Below are 13,173 nucleotides of genomic sequence, written 5' to 3'. Positions count from 1 at the left end.
GAGTATTACATAGTCTCCAATATTGTGTCTCCATCTCCAATATGGTTCCATTCAGATTTACCTTTCAGTTATAGCCAAGAACACTGCCAACTGTCATCTTAGCCCAAAACAAGTTCAAAACTGTGGTACATGACAGCCACGGGCTGTGCAGTACAGAAAGTAGGCACGCTGGGCATTCTCTATAAGCAGCAGGGCTGAAATGAGTGGCTCAGCAACGTGTTTCACCATCCTGCCCTAGCTTTCATCAGACAGCTTCCACTCCTATTAATAGTTACCAGCAGCAGAGGAGGCCATTCTGAGACGCAACTAGAGCCCTATTGCTCATGGTACAGCAGACAGACACACTCCGAAAGGAACACACTACCAGGCCCATACAGAGTCTGGACCACTCTTCTGTTACCTTGTGTCGTCTGGAGGCCCGATCAGTTTTGTCTCCCTCACCGGATCAGGGAAGAATTGGATGTGGGTTTGAGGAGAACGCGGTTGCTAGCCCTGGTAGAGGAGGAGGAGGAGGTTGAGTAGAACCACAGGAGTTGAAATCGTCACAGCTAGCACTGCAGGCAGAGCTGGGTTAGGGATCTGTCGTAACGCGATAGGACCCTGGGTGGAACGCTGGGAGGGCGGGGAAGGGGACAGACGGAAGGAGGACAGCTGCTGGGATACAGAGGAGGCTATAAATAGCAGCACACAACAAGCACCATGACACTACCATGCCAATTACCCCCAACCCCCTCTCTTATCTCCTGTAGTGTGTGCCCCACCCAGCAGAATGACAGGGAGAGAGAGTTTAGGTCTTCTCTGTCCCTCTCAGGCCCAAATCACTGGCCCTCCCTACCTTTCCTTGTCCTGTCTTAGCTAGGCCTGTGTAGGCATGCCAGAGTAAATCTGGAGGGGCAATGGGAAAGTCTAATCCCTCCGTCTTTTAGAGCCACACACAGAAGTAGGTTAAAGACTTTGAACTACATTCATGATGTGTCAAACCAACACAGGACCATGTGTTAAGGCCATAAACACAGGTACAAGCACAAATCATTCATGCCAATGACTGAAATAATGTAAAGCGCATCTTGATTTAGAATCACAGGTTTTTTTTTTCCAAATGATGTTTACAGCATATAAAAGGCATCAGAAAAGTAGGCATACTGATCAGAATCATTTGGGCTCAGAGAGCGCACAGACTACCACTAGAGGGACATTACTTTTCCCTTTGTTCACCGAGTTTCACTTTGCGTCCTACACCACAAGAGGGAGCTATAAGCCTTACAACATTTACTTCTGCTTTTCAATTCTAGGAAGGTATCAGTTAATCATTCTACTGCCCTATATTCAACATTCATATGAATTGTCATTTTACCAGAATTGGAGTTGAAAAAATACAACAAGACACATTGATAACAGTACGTATTTAGCCTGTGGCTGAGAAAATAATATTACTCCAAAATAATCCATTGTGGGAAAACCGGTGTGACATAACATGTGGTCTGGGCCTGGAGGGAGAGAAGAGCATTCAGCTGCTGATTGGGTGTGGTGAGCAGGGGGAGTGGCTGCAGGAGGACAACACGGAACTGCAGGCGGTTCAGCCGGGCTCTGCTAGACCAGGCTGGTGGAATCCAATTTATCTGTTCCATCTAACACAGCCCAGACGGTTAATCCTTCCTTCCCCACAGTGTGTGTGTGTGTGTGTGTGTGTGTGTGTGTGTGTGTGTGTGTGTGTGTGTGTGTGTGTGTGTATGTATGTATGTATGTATGGCTGAGTGTCTGTCTATACATGTTAAACACTGATCAACGATTACTGACCTCCAACTCCACACACAGCTCTGATTCTGACCCAGTTCAAATGGAGGCTGAACCTATAGGATTTATGAGATTCTGTCATGAACATGACCTAGATTATCCAGAGTCACAGTAAATACACTAAATACAGACCTGATTACAGCACACGTATAGAAAGCCAAGAGTTAGCATCAGAAAACACACAGATGGAGAGTAGCTTATAAACAACCTGCTACAGCTCTGTTAGAAAGAGGTGTGAACACACACAAGGCTGACAAATGATTTAAGAGGAAGTGATTATCAAGCTCAATTAGCAAGGTGAAAATGAGCTTTTAGAGGAAGGTAAAGACAACCACATGGCAAATTGCTATTGTATTCAGCTGGTGAAAATAGAGTAATTTAACAGGTGAATTACACTTCAACACGAGAGCAAAGTGTGTGTGGAAGCTGAAGGGAAATGGCAGCAGACAGAGAGCAGGTCTATGTAGGTTGACACAGACTGTGGAGAGTGAAGAACACTGCCAACAGGCTATCAGGCTATGGTCTGAGACATGTGAGGATACCAGAGGCACACCACCACACTGCCCTCACTGTCACTAATGACCCCATTGTGTCCCCTTCAGCCTGCCTCTCAGGGCACTGCACAACACCCATCACAAACACACACACTCCGCAGTCCACACGCATACTAACACAAACACACACACACCAACTCTGAAAACTCACAGGCAGGCAGAGGGGCAAGGCCAGGCTTATTATTTCCGCCACACTGTGGGCACCATTCAGCCCCCAGACACAGAGAGACTGACGGCATGGGCACAAATAGCAGCATGGAGCCATTCACTGGGTTGAATAGAGGGGTGAGCATGGAGTAGAGAACAGAGGGAGAGGGGGGCAGAGAGACCCACACACAGGGAGTCAGGAAACAGAACAGATTCGTTCCAATGTGAACTCCACTAGGGGTGTGACTGGGTGATCTAGCCAATCAAAACACCACATATCACTCTACACCGATAAAAGAGTTTCGGGGCAATAACAATAGGTTAAGACCATTCCAGACATAAAACACACAGTGATGATTAAGCGCAATGGCAGCTGCTATTAGAAACCTGAAAAGCTGAGGGTGTGTCTGTTTGAGTGCTGATGTCCAAACACAGCAGGAGGACGAAGACTATGTCAATGAAATTCCTCGACACACCCACTTTGCAGGCGCAACCACATTCAGAATGTTCATTCAGAATGATTTCCTATCAGAGATATTAAACTGCAAAAAAAGCATTCCCTTCCTGGTCTAAACTAGCTAGCCTATGTGAGAGCTTGGCTGGCTACAGGGGTAGGAGTCATGATTCTATATATTTTTTAACAACTTTTATTTATTCCGGGGAGCCCAATTGAGACCATGGTCACATTCTCAATGGCGCCCTGAGAACAAACAATTCGCCTCCCCCCCCTGTAAACCTGACAGCTTTATTAGTAGCCACAGTAGCCCAGCCCATCTAATCCCAGTGTCTGTAGTGGACTAATGCTGAGTGTTTACTGTGAGAGCATTGCCTCACTGCCTCACTGGGACTGGGGAGGATGTCATTGAACTGGGCTGCTGCTTGGGCGGGAGATTAAGACGATTTACTCATTTCCTAATGACAAAAGCTTGTCTGCAGCTAGGCAGGACATATGCCTGAGATAAAGTTATTAAGTCCACTCATTTTACGCTACTTATAAGTGGGGCTGGGGTAACTGTACTAACTGGGGCTAAAAAGCTTTTGGGAGTCATTCCACCTCAAAAAAAAAGCACAAGAGGATTTTGACACTAGCCAATCTCCGATTGATGTAGGAACAGATCCAATTTGCATTACTGAAGCATTATTTTGTTGAAATAGTATTTGATCTCTGAGAAATTAAGCTAATTGATTGCACCCAAATTGGCCATTTTAATTTATATGATGAATATAATATTCAGTGAATATAGTACTTAACATCCCATTTGGACCTACATTCTTCCTAACAATGAGTAAGGCATGAGGAATACAATAAAATGATCAAAAGCCAGCCCCGGACCACACACACACACAATGTATTTTCATCATGAGCAAAAGCTAAAGGTTTTCTACCCAAAGTGTCAAAGAAAATGTAGTGATTCATTTAATAAACCAGCAAAATTGACAAAAGGGTGTGGTGAAAGTAGAAGGAACCGCGGCATCTAGTGGGCAACACCTGGTACTTTCACACTCATTTATAATAAATAATGCAAGCAACTTCACATGGCTAATTTCTCTAAACAGGGGGGGGGGGCATCACCAGAATCACAGGGACACACATTACAAAATGGTGAACAAGTAATACTCCAAGCCGCAGCTCCATACTACCTGTAAAACAGAGAACTGATACTTTATACTGGTTGTGGAGGTGGGATTGGCATGTGATGTGGGGGGGGGGGGGGGGGGGGGGTCCATGGTTGGCTTCTGACCATATTATTGGATTCCTCATGTCTAACTCAGTGGTAGGGAGAAGTTTGGTCCAAATCAGGATGTTGGGTACAATAATTTGTGGAATATAATGTGAATGCTGTAAATGAAAAGGGCCAATTTGAAGCAAATCAATTAGCTTTAATTCTCAGAGATCAAATAACATTTAAACAAAATAATGTTTCAGGAATCCTAATCTTATCTGTCTTTAACTACAGAAAATATTTCAGAACAATCTGAGATGGTGGGTGTCAAGGCTTGCTGAAATGACATGGAATGACCCTGGGAGCTGGTCTGAGATGAGAGGAGTGGGGAAGCCAGGCGGTGATGTCCGAGCTGCTGCATATGTCCATGGTGGACCAGTGTAATGGATCACTGGCTAAACTAATCAACCCCTGTTGAAACAACGGACTCTCTGCAGTGAGAACATCATGGGATAATTTGAGGACCTGGAACTTGAAAAGAACCAGACTGTTTCTGTGTGCTGCTCATAACCACATACAGCTGCCGTAGCAGCCTTTCAAATATCGTTTTTAGTCTACAGTACATTTTGTTAGCAGGTTAGACGGGGGGCTCCACTACTACACTGAGCATCTCAAATCAAATCACAGTTTATTTGTCGCGTGTGCCGAATACAACAGTGAAATGCTTACTTACAGGCTCTAACCAATAGTGCAAAAAGGTATTAGGTGAACAACAGGTAAGTTAAAGTAAAAACAACAGGTAAGCAAAGACACAATGCAGATAGCCCAGTTAGCCAATGTGCGGGAGCACTGGTTGGTCAGCCCAATTGAGGTAGTATATACATGAATGTATAGTTAAAGTGACTATGCATATATATCTCAGGAGCCAAGTTGAAGTACAGGAAGTTAAAACGGGTTCCCTTTTCAGTCAATTACCTCACAAGAAAACTCTTGAGCAAACTGGAATTTGACCTGTGCACACAGAAATAGGGGTTGACGGTAAAACAGGATCATTTCATCTCTCTGTGTGGCTGAGTCAGTAAACAGCGAATCGGTGAGTCAGAATGAGTGAGTTGTCCAGAGTTACAAACGCACGTACACAATAACCAGGTGTGTCTTGCTGTGCCACAGAGTGAGATAGGAATGTCAGTCTGAAGAGCATATTGGTCCTAGTGGTATAGACAGGCATACCAGTCTCCACGAGGGGGCTAATGGGGCTCAGCCCCTCAGTTCAAACTTGAAACAAATGAGTGACAGGTTGGCATGAAAGAAAATCTGTATCTCCGCTGTGCTGAGTCAGCATAATGGTCAGAGCACACCGTGGTGTGTGTAGGGGGGCTATGGAAAACCACTGGGCAGTTAGGTATGACTTCTTCGGGTTTCCATTTTTTTTAAAACAGGGAGAAAGAAAATACTTCTCGTCTCTGTAGTAGTAAATAACGTGATACGCCTCCGCCTGTAATATTTGATTAATAAGGCCGGGGTTAAATTTACCAGTCGGGCCCTGGTGAGGACACTGTGTTGGAGGCCGAACTGTCTCACTTGTGCAGGAGTGTCTGCCCTATGATGGGGTGTGTGAGGATTTCATACCGACACTGACTGACAGTGAATTAATGATGACCGAGCTCTCTCCGGAGCCTGAAGAAGAGAGGGTGTTCTCCGACCCTTTCCCCAGGCTTGGAGAGAAAATGACTGCACCGCAAAATGTTCCTGGGTGTGGCAAGGAAGTTGTGTCACTGCTGGGGAGGTCTAGAGACAACCCCAATGTCCACTGTGCATCGTTCGGGAGAGAATGCTCCATTAATCTGCACCAGCTAAGGCCCATGCAGGGAAGTTTGTGCCCCCGCATCGCCAAACGGTTAGTGGATAGTGTTAAGGGCAAAGTGTTCATCTACCTTGAGGCAACTGCTATGATCCTTTATTTTTGCTCCACCAATCTACATGGACATATAATGTTTGTCAATATGTACCGTGTACTCGTTTGGAATGTGCCCTTCTGTCTTGCGGTCCCATGCCCATTAGTTTGAGTAGTGTGTGCGTTTAAGGGGGGTGGTCAAAAATACTGAACCGTAACGACTTCAGTTCAAGGGAAAATGTCCACTGCTACATCCTGACAATGTTTATGAGGTTATTCCTTATGTGTGAGGTACGTGCCTCGGGCATCATTTCAAATGTCGAGGCCAGAATAAGGGGAGGGATGTGTGGCCAACTGGAATTTGACCTGTGCACACAGAAATAGGTGTTGACAGCAAAAAGAGTGTAATTTAATGTCTCCGTTTGGCTGAGTCAGTAATCAGCGAATCAGTGAGTCAGAATGAGTGAGTTGTCCGGAATTAAACATGTACACAAACACACACAAAATAACCAGGTGTGTCTTGTGCCACAGAGTGAGATAGGAATATCAGTGTGAAGAAAGAGCATGTTGGTCCTAGTGGTATAGACAGGCATAGCAGTCTCCACAAAGGGGCTAAAGGGGCTTAGCCCCTCAGTTCAAACTTGTGCCCCCTCAGTTTTAGTTTTATGTCATTATATAAATATAGCAAAAAAGTTCAAATGATTGGATGACAGATTGGTGGGAGAAAAATCGATCTACGCTGCACTGTGTCAGCATAATGGACAGAGCACGCCGCGGTGTGTCGGGTGGCTATGGAAAGCCACTGGGCAGTTAGGTATGTCTCCTTTGGGTTTCCATTAAAAAAAACGGGGAAAAACACTTTTCATCTCTATAGTAGGTCAAGTAAATAACGTGATACGCCTCCGCTTGTTAAATTTGATTTTAATATATAAAAATGGGCCAGTCGGACCCTGATAAGAACACCGTGTTGGAGGCCGAACTGCCTCATTTCTGAGGTGACTAGTAGACTCAAAGGGAGAGAAAATAAAGTGGGATGTTGAATCAAAGAGAGAGAAAGACAATAGTTAACAGTTTTGAACAAATTAATTTCTTTAAAAATGGATAAGCAAGAGAGAGAGAAAGAGAGAGCTAGCTATATTTCGTTGTATTTGTTTCACTTTAACTTAGCTAGCGAATGCAGCTAGCCATTTTAGCCTGCACAAACACCCAGCTCAAACAGAAAGGGATGCTATGTTAGCTAGCTGGCTATGGCTATCCAACACTGGAACTCTTCCAAGTCAAAGTAAGCTTTTGGTTTTATTAATTGATTGCAACCAGGGCCTGTGGGTGTAACTGCTAAACTGCTTGCTGACTGTACACTGTACTGCATGATTGCAGCAGATTTTCTAACGCGTTAGTTCTAGCAGCTATGTTGACTATGACGTTAGATAATATGGTGACAACGATGTAAGCCATGTGTAGCAGTTAGCGGTTATAATATGAAGGCTTGGCTTGGAAAGGTTTTTTCACCAGGTCACAGACAGTTGATGTGCTGTGCACTGAAGTCCACAAGCCAAGGGAAAAATGATCATGCTGTTTGTATGTGGCTGCAATGAAAGTGAACTGTACTTGCGCGTGATCAGGGGTGGATTCATTCAGCTAATTCTGTTGAAAAAAATCATCTTAAAAACGGAAGCAAAGGCAACAAAACAGGCATAAACATACCAGAATTTGTCCAATAGAAACTCTTGCTTGCAGCTGTTGGACAAATGATTACACTCTAGATCAGCTAGATGCAGGCAAGAGTGTGCAAGACGGTATAGAATGTGTCAATGTCTGTCACCTTGATTACTCAAATTTCTCGACCTGCGCACCTAGCGTGTATTGTAAACGTTCACTCATAGGCTAGTTTGTAGCAACCTCATTATAGGGAACTGTTGAGTATTATGTAGTAGCCTAAACCTATCGATGTTACATTGAGCTGGGTGAATGGAATATGAATGGCAGTCAACCAATATGTTGTAATAGAAATAAGGCCATGCTCGTAAATAAAAATATCATCCTCCCTCATCCTAAACGTCACCGACCCCCACTGCTACTGAGTAACTATCTGAAGGATCAGGGGCCTCATTTGTAAGTGTTGCATAAAAGTAACAGTAAATATCTGCGTACGCCATTTCTAAAAAGATTGCGAATGCACAAAAAAAAATGTACATTTATCAACTTGACGCACGCCATACATACACGTTTCCTGGTGTAAATCAGACCTGTCGTAAAACTGTGTGAACGGTCATTTACTCTGCCTGAAAAGGCCCATCATTCACCTTTTATGGTGACAATAACACCCTTATTTGCTGTATAGTTTGGAAGTATTGGAATTAGACCAAGACAGTATCTAAAGGAAATAGCAATGGTGAACTTGATCAAATGTCTTTGGAGGTGTTGGCAGAATGTTGTTTTCTTTTGCAGTGACATTTGTGGTATCTGACCGTTTCTGAAAAAAAACAATTGCAAATTGTTTTGGACCTGTAAACAGATCGTTTGAATGCAATAATGTTTTGCGTTCACTTTTTCCCTAAACTGAATATGCTGCCCTGCCTGCGAATTCTGAAACATTGTCTACTCTGAAAAAAACGTTACAATTAAATGAGAGATGTGCATGGCCATTTTTTTTATGGCTACTACGGGAATCTAAACTCACGGCCAGAAAAGGTGCGGAATTGATTCTGCAATGTGATGATACATATATTATGGTTTAGAAATGAAATATTGTCTACACCGTTAAACTACGCTTCGGATCGCATAGAGAAAAATAGACAACTTGAAATAGCTTATCTATTTACTATTGTGATTTAAATTAAATGAGAGATCGGACAAATGGTAGTCTATCCTAACTTCTTGTATCACTATAGGCTATTTCGCAAGTAGCCTATGAAACCATAACAGTCAGAAAAGGTAAGGAATTTATTCTGCAATGATCATTGAAATATATGCCTATTTCTATTTCAGAATGCAAACAGAAATATATTTTAGTTTTTCTCACTAACGCCAAATTATTGCATCTTGTTATTATATTTTACTAGGCTACCAGTGTTTCTGATATGAGTAAGAGTGTCATCATATATTCCCCAAGTAGCACAAGGCTACTTCTGCTTTCTTGCAATGCAATACTTCAACCACTAGAAACTGTGCGTACACATGGTCTAAAGTTTGCAGGAGGATAAGCACATTCTCACATCAAATTCAGTTATATAAATGCCAACTCATGCATGAAGATACTAAAGCTGATCTACCCCCTAAAATAGATATTTTTTAACATTTACGTGAGAATCGTTTACAAAACGAAGTCACAGGTAGCCAGCCATCACAACTAATCAGAGATTCATTGACACCAGCGTCAGACATCTGCCAACTTGGTCAAATCTAGCTAATTTATGCTAACCAATGTATAATAAGAAAAACAGAAGCCATTTACTACTGTGAGGTGTGGGCAAAATGCTGCATGATTATTTGCATCAAAGACTGGCCATTTGTTTTGGTGGCCATTTGTTTTGGAGCTGGCCAAACTGCCTGGCTGATGCGCACCTGAATTAAAATGGTTCCCAGACCTAAACAAATGGTCCCCTAATGTGGTTTAAGCATGGTTGTGGAGCTAGAAAAACAACAACATTGTATGTTCTATTTCTTTTTTTAAAACATTGAGGCTGTTCTGAGGGCAAAAGATGAAACTCAATATTAGGAAGGTGTTCCTAATGTTTTGTACACTCAGTATATTACAATATGATTGATATAGGCCTATACCCTACTATATTTATACTTTAATGCAGTCATCTCAGTTTCCGTTTGAAAAATATTTTTATACAGTGCGTTCGGAAAGTATTCAGACCCCTTGACTTTTTCCACTTTGTTATGTTAGTCTTATTCTACAATGGATTCAATTTTTACTTCCCCCTTATTATTCTACACACAATTCCCCATAATGACGAAGCAAAAGCAGGTTATGAAATTTTAGCAAATATCACATTTACATAAGTATTCAGACCCTTTAATCAGTACTTTGTTGAAGCACCTTTGGCAGCGATTACAGCCTCGAGTCTTCTTGGGTGTGACGCAACAAGCTTGGCACATCTGTATTTGGTGAGTTTCTTCCATTCTTCTCTGCAGATCCTATCAAGCTATGTCAGGTTGGATGGCGAGTGTTGCTGCACAGCTATTTTCAGGTCTCTCCAGAGATGTTCAATCTAGTTCAAGTCCGGGCTCTGGCTGGGCCATTCAATGACATTGAAACTTGTTCCGAAGCCACTCCTGCGTTGTCTTGGCTATGTGCTTAGGGTTGTTGTCCTGTTGGAAGGTGAACCTTTGCCCCAGTCTGAGATCCTGAGCGTTCTGGAGCAGGTTTCCATCAAGGATCTCTCTGTGCTTTGCTCTGTTCATTTTTCCCTCGATCATGACTAGTCTCCCAGTCCCTGCCACTGAGAAACATCCCCACAGCATTTATATATGAATGTTTCTGCTCAGTGTTTCAGATCAATTGACACCCTTTACTAAGGAGCATTGAGATGTATTCTAAACTGCAAAACCCTTACGCAAAACTGCACTTTACATACCAGGGTTGGCTGGCCTTCTCTAGTCACTAGTAGGCTCAGTCACTGGTTTATTTTTTATTTACAAAGCCAATTTGGGTTTACTATTTCATTCAGCCCTTTTTATTGTTCAGAAATGTGGTGGAGGCTGATTCACTGACCTATCAATGTTTTTAATTTCCTGTTTTATGATTGTTATACTTTTTTTACCAGATTACCTGAAGTTTTTCATGTTGTCTGTCTATAATTGTGTAATGACTTGGTGCTGCCTATCTTGGCCAGGACACTCTTGAAAAGGAGATTTCAAATCTCAATAAGCCGTTCCAAGTTGAATAAAAGGTTAAATAAAAAAATTTAAATGCTGCCACCACCATGTTTCACCATAGGGATGGTGCCAGGTTTCCTCTAATTGTGACACTTGGCATTCAGGCTAAAGATTCCAATCTGGGTTTCATCAGACCAGAGAATCTTGTTTTTCATGTCTGTGGGTCCTTTAGGTGCCTTTTGGCAAACTATTAGCGGGCTGTCATGTGCCTTTTACCAAGGAGTGGCTTTTGTCTGGCCACTCTACCATAAAGGCCTGATTGTTGGAGTGCTGCAGAGATGGTTGTCCTTCTGGAAGGTTCTCCCATGTACACAGAGGAACTCTGGAACTCAGAGTCAGAGTGACCATCGGGTTCTTGGTCAACTCCCTGACCTAGGCCCTTCTCCCCTGATTGCTCAGTTTAGCTGGGCGGCCAGCTCTAGGAAGAATCTTGGTGGTTCTAAACTTCTTCCATTTAAAAATGATGGAGGCCGCTATATTCTTGGGGACCTTCAATTCTGCAGAAATGTTTTGTTAACCTTCCCCAGACCTGAGCTCAATTTCGAGTCTCATAGCAAACGGTCTGAATACTTAAGTAAATAAGTAATCGGTTTTATATTTTTTATAAAATTGCAAACATTTCTCAAAACCTGTTTTCGCGTTGTCATTATGGGGTATTGTGTGTAGATTTATGGGGAACATTTCTTATTGAATCAATTTTAGAATAAGGCTGGAACGTAACAAAATGAAGAAAAAGTCAAGGGGTCGGAATACTTTCCGAATGCATGGTGTGTCGTTTGTTTGTATCAACTGCAAAGACATTGGCAACTTTGTATTTGTAGTCAACTTTGTTTTGAAGTTATTGGCGGAGATCTATGTTTAGTGGAGATCTTCTGTGTAGAAAGTGACGCAGGAGGGCAAAAAAGCATCTAACAACTCACTTAGCTGTTCTACAAGTGGTCTGAGGCAGGTGTTTGATTATGAGTGTTTTCAAGTGCAAAGTTAATAACAACGGTTTTGGGAAAACGCTCAGAAATTTAACAATGCTCCTATGAATGATGAACTTAGCCTTAAGATGCTTTTAGAGAAACTGGGCCCAGATCATTATCAATTATACATTTAAGTGATAATGCCCAAGAAGCCGGTGTTTGGAGGATATATTTGCACGGGTGTTGTCAGGCCCGAGACGAAGTGGAGGGTGTGCCAATATGTCCTACAAACACCGGCTTCAAGGGCATTATCACTTTTATTCAACTGGTTACCAACATACAAATAATGATTTACATATTCTCATTAAAAACGTTATTTTGTTGAATTTATTCATACTATTTGATCTTTCCACAAGATATCGTCCCGACACAACTCTAGGGTTGCTATCCAAGCCGGCTGGTCGTTCTATCGGTTCGTTTGCCAGAGACGCGACCCAGTCGTTCAGTCTTTTTGTTCTGTATCTATTAGTGGTGTAACGGACCAGAGTTGATCCGTGATCACCCCCCCCCCCACGGTTTGGCACGCATGTGAACTGCGGATCAATTGCAAATTTACTGCGAATTTACTGCCGCTGTTACTTTTTAAAGTAATAATTCCCTAAATCTCGACGCAGAGTTGCAGTGAAAAGATAAAGACAAGACAGATGCTGTGTTTTACTCTGAAACCTGAAGGTTGATTTGATCATTTAAAAAAAGCAGTTGTGTGTTCTGTACACGTGAACGGGGCATGTTGAAACCCAACGAATCAATCCTGGATGCTCGCGTTGCAGAAAGCAAAGAAGAAAAAAGAGCAGTGACAGACATGGAGCTAGCGGAGGAGCTGAAGAACTGGAAGAGCCTCCCGCTTCATTAAGTCTCATGTATGGGAGCATTTTGGCTTCCCTGTCAAATATGATGACGGAAGAAGGGTGATGGACAACACCATTACTGTGTGTAGGCACTGTGCCACAAGAAAGCCGTATGATCATGGAAATACATCGAGCATGGCCACACATTTAAAGCGTCATCACCCTGGTGTGTCAGTGATGGGAGCCAACTCAGCCAAGAGACAACTTCTCACCGCGGAATTTAAGCAGCCCTTTGCTGCAGAATCAGACCGGACTAAAACCATCACCAAATCTATTGGGATGTTTATCGCTGCAGACATGAGGCCATACTCTGTAGTGGAAAACAAAGGGTTAAAACATATGGTGAAAGTGCTTGAGCCACGCTAGGAAATCCCCTGGCACACCCACTTCAGTATGAAGATAATGCCAGATCTTTAT

General features: G+C 42.8%; 1 protein-coding gene across 10 annotated transcripts in view; it reads right to left on the bottom strand.

Moving 5' to 3' along the window:
* LOC110533873 (unconventional myosin-XVIIIa) overlaps positions 1–13,173 on the bottom strand; it is a 106,986-nt gene that overhangs the window by 63,580 nt on the left and 30,233 nt on the right. For 5 of the 10 annotated variants that reach the window (XM_036990252.1, XM_036990255.1, XM_036990253.1 and 2 more), the window contains exon 1: positions 401–590. The exons of 3 other annotated variants lie outside the window; for them this stretch is intronic. The gene's annotated coding sequence lies outside the window, so the exon portion shown is untranslated. Of the gene's footprint in view, positions 1–400; positions 591–13,173 lie in introns of those variants that run through there. 2 more of the 10 variants (XM_036990260.1, XM_036990261.1) reach the window with 1 other exon arrangement.

This window comes from Oncorhynchus mykiss, chromosome 10 (assembly GCF_013265735.2).
Source record: "Oncorhynchus mykiss isolate Arlee chromosome 10, USDA_OmykA_1.1, whole genome shotgun sequence".
NCBI lineage: Eukaryota > Metazoa > Chordata > Actinopteri > Salmoniformes > Salmonidae > Oncorhynchus > Oncorhynchus mykiss.
Note: the sequence above shows the minus strand (reverse complement) of the source record. Positions and strands in the feature narration are given on the sequence as shown.